Source organism: Camelus dromedarius, chromosome 7 (genome assembly GCF_036321535.1).
Source record: "Camelus dromedarius isolate mCamDro1 chromosome 7, mCamDro1.pat, whole genome shotgun sequence".
NCBI classification, from domain to species: Eukaryota; Metazoa; Chordata; class Mammalia; order Artiodactyla; family Camelidae; genus Camelus; species Camelus dromedarius.
In genome coordinates, this window is record NC_087442.1 from 77,027,159 (window position 1) to 77,042,622 (window position 15,464).

Genomic DNA, 15,464 nt, shown 5'->3' on the forward strand with positions numbered 1-15,464 from the left:
AGGTTGCCTTGGGGAGAGATCTCTTCCCATCCAGAAAGACTTTGATACTTGTCGCTTTCTTTCTCACAACTTCTTTCTGTTTGTATGGAAAATATATTTGTTCCAATTTTCCTATCCTCACAGCGGTTTTAAATTGTAATACCAGAGTGATGTTGTCAAAAGATCAGCCCCCATCCCTGACGAGCCAAATAATGCAGAGACAGGGTCTTGGAGCTTAGAAGAAAGGAGGCAAAGGGGGCTCACAGCAGGCTGGTGCCTTCAACTCTGTGAACCCATCCTGGGGCTGGGGCGGGGTGATGATACAGCCATAGCTCAAACAATAAAGCATCGATAACAATCAACAGAATTATTTTCTTCTCATAAGACTCAGAGTGGTGTCATGGTGTATCTAGGTGATCAATTCTATAGAGGCTAGTGGTTGTTGCTCTTTCGATCTCTTTATCTTATAAGCATCTAAGGCGTGGTCTTCTTGGTAATTCAGATTGTTTTGTAAGGTTACAGTCCTGTAACCTTCTCCCTGGAGAACGACTCAGAGACCAAGCATGATTATTACTTTTGATTACTTATTACTTTTTGGAATAAAGTAGAAACAGTAAAATTAGCAGCTTTATTTTAACAATGGGCCTGGAGCTGTGAGTAGCAACCAGTTTGTCAAGTTAGTTGACCGTTTTAAGGGCAAGCGTAAGAATAAGCAATCTGTTAGCCTAAGTGCAGCCATTTTATTAATTCTTCTTCAGTGGGGCTGGGCATTTTGTGTTTGTAGTGGTTGAACTCATCCTAAAGACTATTCCTCTATCTAGGGCATCAGTGTTCATGATTGTTTTTGGTTATTTGTCTCTAGTTTGGAAGCACATCGTGGTGGCCAAGAGCGTGAACTCTGCAGTCATATTGACTGGTTTCAAATTCCAACTCCAACACGTACTAGCACGTTTTTAAAAAACCTTCAGCAGTATGTTCAACTTTGCTAAATTTTACTCTTTTTTATGAGATAATGGTAACTTCCTCATAAACTTCTCCTGTGGATTAATTCAGACATCTTTGTAATTCACTTAGCACAGCTCCTGGCAAGTAGTAAGTCCTTAGTAAATGTTATTTGCTGATACTATTATGAAACATAGTCTTAATATACTTGTACTTTTATTTTTCCTCGGTGGATGCCCCAAAGAAGGATTTTGGGTTTTAAGAGTGTGTGTTATACATTTTAAAACATGGTGCCCGATTTCTACTATCTAAAAAGTTTGCAGCAATGTATAGTCACTATTATTAGTGAACAGAAGTGGCCTTCTTCCCCAAACTTACCAACATGGGAGATTAGGAATCATTTCAAATTTGGCTAATATGATGGGTAGAAATGATTTCTCCTTATTTTAATTTGCATTTTCCTGATTCCATTTTTCTCTTTAGAGAGACAAAGCATCTATACCTAGATTTAGTAGTCATTTTCAGAGTATCTTCTAAGTCTGAACAGTCTATGCCTGTTTATAGCCTTTATCTGTGGGATTTTACAGATACTGCTATTTTGAATAAATATTACTAGTTTATAAGGACTCTCCATGAATTAATGGCATTGTCTATGTTAAAAATATTTCTCTCATTCTGTTCTGTGTCTTCCTTTTTTTGTGATCTTTTGCTATATGCCATTTACATGTTTATATGGAATGATGTGATCATTTTTCTTTTGTCTTCTGGGTGTTCTCTTGTTTATCAAACACTTGAGTGCCATGTGTATGGTAGAATCATATTCTTGTTCTCAGTTCATTACAGCAATGGCTCTCAGTTTTCTGTGGGCATCAGAATCATTTATGAAGTGTTTTAAAACTGTGTTTTTTTGGGCTTGATCGCAAGATTTCCAGACATGGGGCCTAGACATATGCTCATGAGACAGGAGAATCTCATTTTGAAAAACGAGTCCTGCTTAAAAGTAGCCTCTTAAAATGGCAAAGTGTTCATATAGGTGTTGAAGTTGGGGCCCAGTAGGTGGTCCTAAAATGTGCCTCAGTGGCATATTGATAATTTTGAATTAAAGTTATTTAAAGGGGGGAGGGTATAGCTCAGTGGTAGAGTGCATGCCTAGCATGCATGAGGTCCTGGGTTCAATCCCGAGTGCCTCTATTTAAAAAAGTAAGTATATAAACCTAATTACCTCCCCTCACAATAAATAAATAAATAAAGTTAAATAAATAAATAGAAAGAAGAGGCAGGAAAAATCTAACTTTAAAAAAAAGTTATTTAAGAAATGGCCAATGCAAGAGGGATATTCTGACCCTCCTGTCTCCCCCAAAGCAGGAGATAAGTTGCTCATGTGAAAGGCGTACTCCCTGCATCTGGAGATAGAAGGACACCTTTACTGTCACAGAGAGGGAGGCAAGAAGCCTGTATAAACAAACCTTGTTACTTCTTTAATTTACCACTCCAAGCCCAGACTCTGTTTAGATTCTTCACTAATTGAGCACCCCAAACCTAAGTTTCTTTGCCTTGTCAGTTCCTCTCAGATTAATTATTTCTTTGTCTAAAAAGTATGAAAGCTGCCTACTTTGGCCTAGGTCCTGTTTCTATGAGACTTCTGTGCACATGATTAAAATTAGTTTCTTTTCTCCTAATCTGTCTTGTGTCAGTTTTATTAGCCCAGCCTCAAGAACTCGAGAGGTAGAGGAGGAAATTTCCTCCTCCTGACACCCCAGGTTCATATGTTGAAATCTTAACCCTCAATGTGAAGGTTTTAGGAGATGGGGGCCTTTGGGAGGTGATTAGGTCATGAGGATGGAGCCCTCCTAAGTGGGATTAGTGCCCTGACAAAAGAGACCCCACAGAACTCCCTTGCCTCTTCCCCACATAAGGTTACAGCAAGAGGATGGCAGTCTGTGAACCAGGAAGAGGGATCCCACCAGAACCCAGCCATTCTTGCACCCCAGTCTTGACCTCCAGCTTCCAGAACTGTGATAAATATATTTCTGTGGTCTGTAAGCACCCCCTCCCCGTGTATGGTATTCTTAGCCCAAATGGGCTAAGACACTAAGTGATGGGCACATGTGGATTCATTATCTGTTTTCCTTACTTTTTGAATATGTTTGAAAATTTCCGTAAATAGTATCCTTAAAAGAAAAAGTTCTAATAACATGGGAAGCTCATCAAAGTTGCTGTCCTAATCAGGGCTGGCTGAGCATCAGAGATATTTGATTGACTTGGAAGGTCAACTAGGAAGGGACGGCCTGTCACGATGGTGTTGAGCAATAGGGCAGACTGCCCATGGGGGCTGAGCCAGAGCCTGAGCAAGCTGCCAGGACGGTGCTGGGTCCTTGCGCCGTGAACAGCAGGGCCTCGTCTCTTCCTGTTTGCTCCATGGCTTCTCTCCCAGTTCTGCAGGACCCCATGGAGAGGCAGGAGTGGATATTTCTGTTTCTTGGGGAAGCAAGTAAAAAAAAATGGAAGTCAGTTTTCAAGTCTCTCTCTGGGAAGCCAGTAGCAGGTGGCAGGAGTGGTAATGTTCCCATTCCCCATCAGACTGGCCTCTCTCTCCCTCCATGAAAAATCTTTGTTGGTCATCTTACACTCACTCTAAACCTTCCAGTTTCATCTCTCTTTTTTGTGCTGCCAGCATGGCACTGTTTTCCTAGTCATGTTAACTTCTTTGTCTTGACTGTGATTTGCTTACTTCTGCCCCCAATGATAAAGACAAAACACTACAGTCAACCTGGGATGCCTCACCCAGATTTTCCCAATCCCTAGTCCTCCCCTCTTCTAAAATACTGCTCAAAATACAGCTTAGGGGAAGCCCAGGATGAACTGGCCCTCCATTGGTCAGCATGTAAGGACAGAGCTAACCAGGTAATTAAAGAGAACCATCCATGCAGAGGAGGAGTTGAACCATGAACAAGCAAAGCAACCTTCCCCTGGAGGGAAAACGGAGATTAATACTGGGGAGAAAGAACTTTTGAGATGGTCTCAGTAGAGATTGGAGATATTCGGGGAGGACATGATATCCAGAATTGAAAGCAAGTTGCCATTGAAAGGAGTCATCAGAAAACTAGAATTCTTGAAAATGAAATCTTGAAAATATGATTATTAAAGTTACACAGAACTCGCTTTCCATGCTACCCAGAGAGGGGTCCATATGGCGTTGTTCTGGGTTCCCATCATAACTTAAAGGGAAACTTGCACAATATCCAGAGCCCTTGATGTCCTGCAAATGAAGGGGGAGGATATCCTCAAATTCCTTGCAGCAGGAACCCGTTGAGGTGGCACCAACCTTGACTTCCAAATGGAGCAGTGCATCTACAAAAGGAAAAGTGATGGCATCTACATCATCAATCTGAAGAGAACCCGGGAGAAGCTTCTGCCGGCAGCTCACGTCATTGTTGCCATTGAAAACCCAGCTGATGTCAGTGTCATATCCTCCAGGCATACTGGCCAGTTAGCTGTGCTGAAGTTTGCTGCTGCCACTGGAGCCACGTCTTTTGCTGGCCGCTTCATGCCTGGAACTTCACTAAGCAGATCCAGGCAGCTTTCCGGGAGCCGAGACTTCTGGTGATTACCAATCCCAGGGCTGACCACCAGCCTCTCACCAAGGCATCTTACATTAACCTGCCTACCATCGCCCTGGGTAACATGGACTCCCCTCTGTGCCATCCCTTGCGACAACAAGGGAGCTCAGTCAGTGGGACTGATGTGGTGGCTGCTCGCCCAGGAGGTTCTGCGCACGTGTAGCACCATCTCCCGGGAACACACATGGGAGGTCGTGCCTGGTCTCTACTTCTACAGAGATCCTGAAGAGATTGAAAAGGAAGAGTAGGCTGCAGCTGAGAAGGCTGTGACCGAGGAGGAATTTCAGGGTGAACAGATGGCTCCCGCTCCTGAGTTCACTGCTACTCAGCCTGAGATGGCGGACTGGGCCGAAGGCGTGCAGGTGCCCTCTGTGCCTGTCCGGCAGCTCCCCGCTGAGGCCTGGATTGCTCAGCCCACCACTGAAGAGTGGTCTGCAGCCCCCACTGCTCAGGCCACCGAAACGGGTTGCACCAACTACGGAGTGGTCGTAAGCTGCTCTTTACACAAACTCTTAAATGGAAATAGGTTGACGGAAAATAAACAGTTTCTAATGAAAAATGATTACACAAAACTCTAAAAACTAAAACAGACGCAGCCAAGGACTGAATTAGTGATCTGGAAGATCAAGTTAGAAAAAGAAGACTTCCAAAACCCAGAGACATGATGTAAAAAGTGGTGGAAAAGGCTGGGAAAAGATCTCAGAAGCTCACCCTCTACCCCCTCCAACAGGAGTCTCAGAAGACGATGAGAACATGGGGGAAAGGATATGACTTTTCTCAAAATAGAGAAATGACCTGGTCTTCAGATTGCAGGGTCCCATCTAGATATGTATTAGTGAAAACTTTTGCCCTGCAATGATAAAAAGAATATCCTTAAAGTTTTCAGTAACAAAACATCAGATGGTCTGACTCAAGTCGCACTGGATCAGAAGACTCTAATCAGCAGCACTGGATGTTCAAAAACAAGGGAACACCAAGTTCCAGATTCTGAGGGAAATTATTTGAACATACAAACATACGCCAGCTAGGCTAAGTATAAAAATATCTTCAAACATGGGCAAGGATTCTGAAAGATTGTCTTCTGTATACTTTTTCTACAAGAGTTACTCAGAGCTGTAGTGGAGCCAAGCAGAAACGGAACCCAAGAAAGAGAAGTACATGAGATCCAAGAAACCAATCTAGGAAGACAATGGGAAGACATCCTGGGACGTTGACAGCTGCTCCTCATGCCTAGACAGCAGTGAGCCCAACTTAGAACAGGAAGTCAGAGGGCTGCATGGAAGCGTCTTCAGGAAGAAAGTGGTGACATCACACATGTCATGTGATTAGGATCTAGACATGTCACTGCAGCCTGCTATCCATGAGATGGTGGTGCAAGTCTTTTTTTTTTTTTTTTTTTTTTTCCCCCCAACAAGGGAAAGAGGGGCCACTAGATATTCTGGGAAATAAAAGGAATTACTCTAAAAGACAGTTATGGTCTGAATGTGAAGCAAGTCAGATTTTGAGCAGTACGTGCTGTATGAGAAATGGTGATGGACTGTCTGAATTAAATACAGTCTGTTTGAACTTGGGTACTTGGTATAAGCACTTCCCTATGTTGAGTGTGTTTTTTTTAATTCCTGAAAGTGGTTTGCCATTTTTATAGCATATTTTTCATTACAGATCAGCTTTACCCTAATAATTTTTTTGAAGAATCACCTGGAGAGTAAACTTAGGCATAAATTTTGTTTCATTTTTTTTTCTCAAAAAAAAAAAAAGGAAATATGATTTGTGGTTTTTAACATAGTAATGGTGACTTTGGATTTTGATTAGACTGTCATTTAAGCTCAGTATCTGGAAACTTAGGGCCATTAAGAAGCATAAGTTTAAAAAAAAATACCCATTAACCCTAATGTCAAAGCCTCATATTTTTGTAATATTTTTTGAAGAGTTCCTTAGTAACTAATAGCACTTGTTTTGAAGATATATAAATATATATAAAAGTCAGCCACTCCTCTAGTTTCACTTCACTTTTTTTCTGCTAAATCCAAGTGAAATTAAATGAGATAATTTTTTAAGCAATTTTATTTTTTATTGAAATATAATTGACATGCAACATTCCATTAGTATCAGGTATACAACATAATGATTCAACATTAAAGAAGTATTTACAGCAGTTATCTCTGGGTTGTGGGATGGGAATGATGTGTGTGTGTATGATTTTCCTAATTTTTCTACCAAGAGTGTGTGTTGTTTTTACACTGAGAAAATAAACCCCATAACATTTAAAAAGGAAAATGATGTCTACTGAAACTGCCTTCTTAGGAAGTCCTTTTTGGTGGGGAAGGGGGGTAATTAGGTTTATTTATTTATTTTTTAATTAGTTTTTTTTTAGTGCAGGTACTGGGGATTGAACTCATGTGCCAAGCACATGCTCTAGACCACTGAGCTATACCCTCCCCCTCTTAGGAAGTCCTTTTTGATGCCCCACTTTCCACTAATCATTGCTCTCACAGTAACCAACTTATTTTTTTTTTAAAGGAGTTCACCTATTTACTGATAGCAGGTATAGCTCTGCATGTTGAATGCTCCTGCCTACAAGATTTTAGTTTCTCAAGGACCGGGCCTGGGCATCTACACCATTCCTGTTCCCCTGGCCTGGCTCAGCCAACCTCAGTCTGCCCCACCAGGTCCTGGAGAGCATCCTGGGCAGATGGAGAGCCTCTTGGCCCCATGCCCCTCCCTCCCCGCACTCTCACAGGCACCCCACCTGGGATGAGGGAGAAGGGAAGGCAGCAGGTCCAGGCTCGGGTAAGCATGGTCACAGGAACCCATGTTGCGAGGGCTTCAAGTGCTCTACACCAATTATTAGACTCTCAAAGTTGTATAAAGTTTAAATCAGAAGCCCAGATGCTTATGTGTCTAATCAGCAAGCACAATAAACAAAATAATCAAATGACAGGAACAGACTAAACTCAGAGCCTCTTCCCATGAATGGTGTTTATCAGGACAGCATTTTTGGTGAAGTGAATCAGCTCATTTATTTGTAAAGATTCAAGGCATTGTCTTGGGAGTCTGAAAGGATAATGAACATAGGAAACTCTCAAATGTTGGTGTCATCATGAAAAAGCCTTTCATGGACAGGAGAGAGAATAGCACAAAATTTTTTTCCTCCCCTTAAGCCATAGACCCTTCTCCCTGCCATGCTTTCCTGCAGATAAGGTAAGCCTCTAGAAAAGAGAATGAGAATAGAAAGAGTAAAGGAGAAATTGGAGAGTGGTTCTGGGAGCTTGAGAAGAGGGTGAAACCCCAAGGGACAGTGAGCACTTCGAACTTGACAATGAGTCATAGAGTGACACATGGGTCTGTGTGTCAGTTTCCTTTCTTTGCCCCCAGTTCTTGGCATAATCTTGACTTTCATCTCCACATTCTGCTTGTAACATCTATATTCCAAAGAGGTATGACCACTTTTAAAATCTTTAGAACCCCTAGCATGCTTACTTTTGGAAAGCAAACTCATTAGAATGTATCTACATCCTAAATTAAATATAATTTTTTTGTAAATATTTTTGACAGGATATTATGTTGAACCATACAGAATTGCCATTTTTTTGTTTTCATATTCTTTTTCATTAATGGTTATTATAAGATATTGAATATATTTCCTGTGCTATCCAGAAGAAATTTGTTTTTTAAATCTATTTTTATACATAGTGGCTAACACTTGCAAATCTCAAACTACCAAATTTATCCCTTCCCATCCCCTTTCCCCTGTAACCATAAGAATGTTTACTATGTCTGTGAGTCTGTTTCTGTTTTGTAGATGAGTTCTTTAGTGTCCTCTTTTCTTCTTCTTTTTTTTAGATTCCACATATAAGTGATATTATATGGTATTTTTCTTTCTCTTTCTGGCTTATTTCACTTAGAATGACATTCTCCAGGGCCATCCATGTTGCTGCAAATGGCATTATTTAACTATTTTTATGGGTGAGTAGTATTCCATTGTATAAACATACCACAACTTCTTTATCCAGTCGTCTGTTGACGGACATTTAGGTTGTTTCCGTGTCTTGGCTATTGTAAATAGTGCTGCTGTGAACACTGGGGTGCAGATATCTTTTCAAATTAGTTCCCTCTGGATATATGCCCAGGAGTGGGATTGCTGTATCATATGGCAAGTCTGTTTTTAGTTTCTTGAGGAATCTCCAAACTATTTCCCATATTGGCTGCACCAAATTACATTCCCACCAATAGTGTAGGAAGATTCCCTTTTCTCCACAGCCTCTCCAGCATTTATTGTTTGTGGACTTTTGAATGATGGCCATTCTGACTGGTGTGAGGTGATACCTCATTGTAGTTTTGATTTGCATTTCTCTGATAATTAGCAACGGTAAGCATTTTTTCACGTGCCTATTTGCCATTTGTATGTCTTCATTGGAGAATTTCTTGTTTAGGTCTTCTGCCCATTTTTGGATTGGGTTGTTTGTTTTCTTGTTATTAAATTGTATGAGCTGTATATATATTCTGAAATTAAACCTTTGTCAGTTGCATCATTTGCAAATATTTTCTCCCATTCTGTAGGTTGTCTTTTTGTTTTGCTTATGGTTTCCTTTGCTGCACAAAAGCTTGTAAGTTTGGTTAGGTCCCATTTGTTAATTTTTGCTTTTATTTTTGTTGACTGGGTAGACTGACCTAGGAGAACATTGCTAAGATTTATGTCAGAGAATGTTTTCCCTATGTTTTTTTCTAGGAGGTTTATCATGTCTTGTCTTATATTTAAGTCTTTAAGCCATTCTGAGATTGTTTGTGTATGGTGTGAAGGAGTGTTCTAACTTGATGGATTTACATGCTGCTACAATTTTCCCAACACCACTTGTTGAACAGACTGTCTTTTATCCACTGTATATTCTTGCTTCCTTTGTTGAAGATTAATTGACTGTAGGTCTGTGGGTTTATTTCTGGGCTCCCTATTCTATTGCATTGATCCATGTGTCTGTTTTTATGCCAATACCATGCTGTTTTGACGACTGTAGCTCTGTAGTATTGGTTGAGGTCTGGGAGGGTTATTCCTCCACCTTTGTTCTTTTTCTTCAGTATTGCTTTGGCAACAGAATTGCCATTTTTAAAGACCAAAAAATGTTTACATATTAGCAGTTTCATCCTGTTCAGTCTAATAATTTTGTCTTTGAAATTATTTGGCTGCCAGTGCTGCATTTAATTTAGCATTAGCTACGATTTACCTGCAGTTACTACATATAGGCTGGGAATTTACGTGAAATGAGAACTTTTAACCTACAGATTATTATTAGGGGTGATGACACTTTAAATGTTCATGAATATGAAAGGGAATAATTGGTAGAGATGACTTAAGTTGGCATCTGTAGACTGCCCATTAAACATTTATTAACCAAGAGTTGCTCACTGTTTCTATTTTGGAGCTGTCACATGTTGGCTCCAGGTGGCAGGCTTTGATGGGCGATTAGTGTGTAAGAGGAGTATTAGAGGAGCTACTGGTTTAGCGCCCATGAGAAGGGGAAAGAGCCACACTGGACGAGGCAGAGACGCTGGGCTACAGAGCCGTCATAACTGGCTTCAGCAGCCCCATGGAGAGCTTGGAGCAACTGTTGCCAGAACATGGCCTTTGTACCCCGCTTACTGAATTGAGACTTGAGGATAGAGTTTTGGATGAAGTAGAAAAGGTAGCTTTGTGGTAGAGTATAGCTCAAGTGGCAGAGCATGCGTTTTGCATGCATGATGTCCTGGGTTCAATCCCCAGGAACTCCATTAAAAAAATAATTAAATAAGTAAACCTAATTACCCACCCCTCAAAAAGAAAAGGCAGCTCATTTCTTTGCCAGGCAGAGGAAGTCACAGTGAGCTAATGCCTGCAAGACAGTGAGCCTGCTGGGAAGAGAAGGTAGGGGGTTTTATAGTAAAAGTTCAAGGGGTGGAGCTAGTTTCTTTAAAGATCACATACAGGGTAACAGATTGTTGTAAAGTTGTTCTTGTTTTAGCAGATTTTTTTTGCAGGTTTTGCAGTGGTCCCCTTCCCTCTGCTGGGTATGAAGTTCATTTCTGGCTTTGGGACTCTCTTAATGTTCTTGCACCTAGAATAAAAGATGCAAAGAAAGGGTTCTATAGAAAAGAGCTCTAGAGAAAAATTTTGCAGTTTAAAGTCAAGTTGATAAACGCTTTTAGCCTTTTAAGCAGGCTGACACCTGGGACCTCCTTGAGCAACAAGATACAAGGAAACCATAAGTGGTCAAGAAGAGGGCACTGGGGTCCGGAGCAAGGCACTGAGCATAATACCTGCACGCAGCACCAGCATCACGAGGGGGTTGGGCAGACCACCCAAGCCCCCCTCCTCTCCAGCCCAACCCTGGTCAGCTAGAGCATGAGAACAACCCTTTAAACCATTATACAGTTAAGCAGTTGCAAACACCATTGCAGATATCAGATGGTCACTGATGACAGGAGGGTCCTGCTCAGTTACACAAGGACAGCCCCGTCCGGTTCAGGGCACCAGTTGCTGGACGCAGGCTGCCCTGAGAAGGAGCAGTCCAGAGAGGGCTGGCAGCTGAGGGCTTTAGCTAACAGCATTCCCAGTGGTTAGGGGAACAAATCCTGTGTTCATGATTTGGGGATCTGAGTGGCAAACCACAGCATCCATGACAGTGCCAATTTTTTTAACGTCTTCCAGTAGCACGCTAGCCCTGGGCCTGGGAGATAGAGGGATCAGCCTGAGGCTTTAAATAGACTTTTAAAAGGCTTTTAGGGAGTCTTTTAAATAGACGTAAGAGGGAAAAAGAGAGTATTGGACGAGACTTGCCAGCAGAGGTCAAGGTAGAGAGACCTCTGGACAGGGTCAGGAGTCCTGCCTGGTTGAAGCCTGTGTGGTCTGACCCATGAACCGAGGGGGTGGTTCTGATGACCCCCATCTCTTCTTGCAGCCTAGCACTGGGTGGTGCTCTGAGTCTCACCCCAATGACCCCAAAGTGGAGCCAGTCAGAGTCACTAACTGATCCAGATTCGAATTAGGCAGTTTGTACATCTCCCGGTTCCTTGCTCAGACTCCTGGGGATCGATGGGGCAGAGACGAAGATGAGACCCAAGCCAGGCCATCTTGTAAAGAATCACGTTTATTTCTCCTTCCTCTCGCTCATGTCTCTGAACAGGCGCATCTATGAATAGGACACTGTGATTCATTACTAAGCAGCAGGCAGCAGGTCACAGAGGGAAAAAAGAAAAGCAAGAGAGGAGCCAGGAATTAGAAAACCAGTGACTTAACCACACCCCCAGCTGTGTTCACTCGGGCAGCACGTGTACTCACATTGGACAGCACAGAGAAGGTTAGCACGGTCCCTGTGCAAGGATGACACACAAACTCGTGAAGCATCCCATATTTTTTCAGGGATGATGAAAAGGTTCTGGAGGTGGATAGTGGTGAATGGTTGTATGAGAGTGGAAATACACTTAATGCCACAGAGCTGTGCACTTACAATGGTTAAATGGTAAGTTTTAGGTTAGGAATATTTTGTCACAATTTATAAAAAACAAACAAACATGGCCCTAAGAGATGGAGGGTTGTAAAAAGTCGTCATAAAGTAGATGTCCTACAGTTACAGAGATGAGATCACTTATAGCCAAAAGGAAAACAAATCTCAAAACCCAAATGCAGGCCACAATGTGCACACCATGGTGCAAGTACCAAGTAGTGGAAAGAGGCAACCTCGATATCACTTGGGTTCAAAGCCTAATTCTGCCACTTCCTAGCTGTGTGACCTTGGATAAGAGCCTAACCTCTCTAAGCCTGTTTCTCATTTATTAAAAAAATGACAACACTGGACTCGTGTCTGTTGGGAGAATTGGACAAGATATTACAGGCAAGGCAATCAGCACAGTAACTGGCTCCTAGCAGGCATTCACTAAAGTGTTTCCTTTCTGCAAGTGAAAAGTTGCAAATGTAATATATTGTGGGACACGGAAACTAACTTGTTTCCTGGCAGAGGCAGATCAGGTGTAGGAAGAACATGCTAAATTGCTGAAAAAGACTTAAAACTTATTATTCAGGGTGCTGGTCCAGATGTTGTAACTAAGAAACCCCCCCAACAAAATGGTTTAAACAAGATGGAAGCTCATCTTTCTCAAACTAATAGTCCAGGAGTGAGCTGTCTATGGCAAGGTACTTCTGTTTCTCAGCACAAGATTTCTATCTTTGGGTCCAAAATGTTTACTTTAGATGCTGACATCACCTAGGCAGTGGAAAGGGGGAAGAGGCCAGGGGCGGCACCCACGTTTCTTTTAAGGGCATGACTCAAATGGCACAGCTCATTTTTCCACGCAGGCCCCATTGACCAAACCCATGCTAGAAAGGATGTTGGGAGAAGTAACCTCCAGCTGGAGTTCTGTTAAAGAAAGGAAGAGTGGATCTTGCTGAACTCCTAGTCATCTCAACCACACAACTTTTATTTTCTCTAGTTTATAATCACATGCTTTCAAAAACAAAAACAAAGCTAACACATTCCCCAAAATAGAAGCACAGTTTCTTATTAATTCAATCAGTATTTATATTTATTGCTATGTGCTAGGCGCTACTCAAAACATTGCATCCTGACCTCATGAAGCTTGAGTTTAGTAGCGGGAAAGAGTAAACAACAAAAATCAGAAAAACATTAGTACCAATAAGGGCAAAGATGAAAATTAAGGTGATGTGGGGAAAGGGGACTAGGTGGCCACTCAGATGGCGTGGTTAGGGGCTTCCTCACTGAGGAGGTGATGTATAAGCTGAACCATTTGAAGAGCAAGAAGGAGAAAATGCCAGGAATGAGGAACTGTAGGTGCAAAGGTCCTGACAGGGGGCAGATCTTGGAGGTGTGTGGTACAGAAGGGCCACTGTGGCTGGATTTAGCAGGAGAGGGCAAGAGGGTATAAGACCGGAAAGGCAGACAGAAGCAGTTTGCTCTCCAGCATTTCCCAGCACTAAGCACAGTGTACACGGGGTGGGCACCCCATGAGGGTTTGATGAAAGAATGAGTGAAAGATAGAGATCTGAGGCTGTTGACAGCCAGCCTCTAATGCAGAGCTCTCCTCTGCTTTCCTTAGGCAAAGACTAGATTGCCCTCTGCTCATCCTATGCACACTTCTTGGCTCCTGTCTCTCGATTACAGAGCCTCTTTCTCCCTGCTGTTGCTCCCAGAGTCCTTGTAGCCTGATGACCTCTTATAAAAAATGGAGTTAGGGAAGGAATTTGGGAAGGAGACAGATACCTGAAGAAAATGGTCATGTCTTTTCTTTGGCTTTCTCTACTCTTTGCTAAACAGCTCTAGTTCTCTTAGTTTTTCTCCATGTGGTTTTCTGGACCTGGAATCAATCTGATCCCCTCCTACATTGTGCAGTTTGGGGAAGCATTATAGAAGCAAGTACCAGGGTTAAGGCTGTAGCTTTTGGAGCCAGAGTGCCTGAGCTTGAACCCTCATTTGGCCCCCTGTTACCTGGGCCACCCTGAGTAAAGTACTCAACCTCTCTGATCATCAGTCTACCTACCCATTAAATGGGGGTTAATAATAGTCCATGACCACAATACTGAAAGCTCTGAAACTAAGGTTTTTAGTAACTCGCCTGAAGCTAAAACCTGGCCTGATCTGATCTGAACCTGTTTGGCAGGAAAATGTGACATGAAACTATTATCTTGATTTAACCCACTTAAAAAAATATTTGTGCAATTTTGCTAGAGAAATGTTAATGTGTTTGATTAGAGGACAGCCCTAGACCCTGCTGGGGGAGTTGTATAATTTATAATATATGGGCATACTTTTTTTTTTTACTTGTATTTTTTTTTAAATTTTTATTGAAGTATAGTCAGTTTACAATGTTTTGTCAATTTCTGGTGTACAGCACAATACTTCAGTCATACATGAATATACATATATTCATCTTCGTATTCTTTTTCATGATAAACCACTGCAAGATATTGAATATCTTTCCCTGTGCTCTACAGTATAAACTTGTTTATGTATTTTATATATGCCAGTCAGTATCTGCAAATCTTGAACTTCCAATTTATCCCTTCCCATCCCCTTCCCCCTGGTAACCATAAATTTGTTTTCTGTGTCTGTGAGTCTGTTTCTGTTTAGTAATAAGTTCATTAGTCTTTCTTTTTTCTTTAGATTTCACATATGAGTGACATCATATTTTTCTTTCTCTTTCTGGCTTATTTCACTTAGAATGACATTCTCCAGGGCCATCCATGTTGCTGCAAATGGCATTTTGTTATTTTTATGGCTGAGTAGTATTCCATTGTATAAATATACCACATCTTCTTTATCCAGTCATCAGTCGATGGACATTTAGGTTGTTTCCATGTCTTGATTATTGTAAATAGTGCTGTTATGAACATTGGGGTGCATGTATCTTTTTGAATTAGAGTTCCCTCTAGATGCATACCCAGGAGTGGGATTGTTGGATTGTATGATAAGTCAATTTTTATTTTTATTTTTTAAGGAACCTTCATACTGTTTTCCACCAAATTACATTCCCACCAACAGTGTAGGAGGGTTCCCTTTTCTCCACACCTACTTCAGCATTTATCATTTGTGGACTTTTGAATGATGGCCATTCTGACTGGTGTGAGGTGATACCTCATTGTAGTTTTGATTTACATTTGTCTGATAATTAGCGACACTGAGCCTTTTTTCATGTGTCTATTGGCCATTTGTGGGCCATACTTTTTAAAACCTGAAAAATTCAGAATTTCAAAAACACTGGGCCCCAAGAATTTCAGATAATGGACTGTTACCTATTTACTCTCCTTCTTAAAGTATGACAAATAGAATGAATGCAAGACTTTGGTTGTGGCCAATGTACCAGCTGAAAATATAATAGGGAGTGATGATGTCAGGAGTGTCTTGATACCATCAGGTCAGCCCCACAACTCAAATTTCACCC

At 41.6% G+C, this 15,464-nt stretch overlaps 1 long non-coding RNA gene, 1 other non-coding gene and 1 pseudogene across 3 annotated transcripts in view; all 3 read left to right on the plus strand.

Moving 5' to 3' along the window:
• Positions 1-15,464, plus strand: part of LOC116153950 (uncharacterized) — a 115,541-nt gene that overhangs the window by 53,452 nt on the left and 46,625 nt on the right. The gene's annotated exons all lie outside the window — the stretch shown is intronic.
• Positions 4,209-5,033, plus strand: LOC105093051 (small ribosomal subunit protein uS2-like; annotated as a pseudogene).
• Positions 11,822-11,927, plus strand: LOC116154167 (U6 spliceosomal RNA). The gene has a single exon (XR_004138051.1). It is a non-coding gene; the product is annotated as a U6 spliceosomal RNA (small nuclear RNA).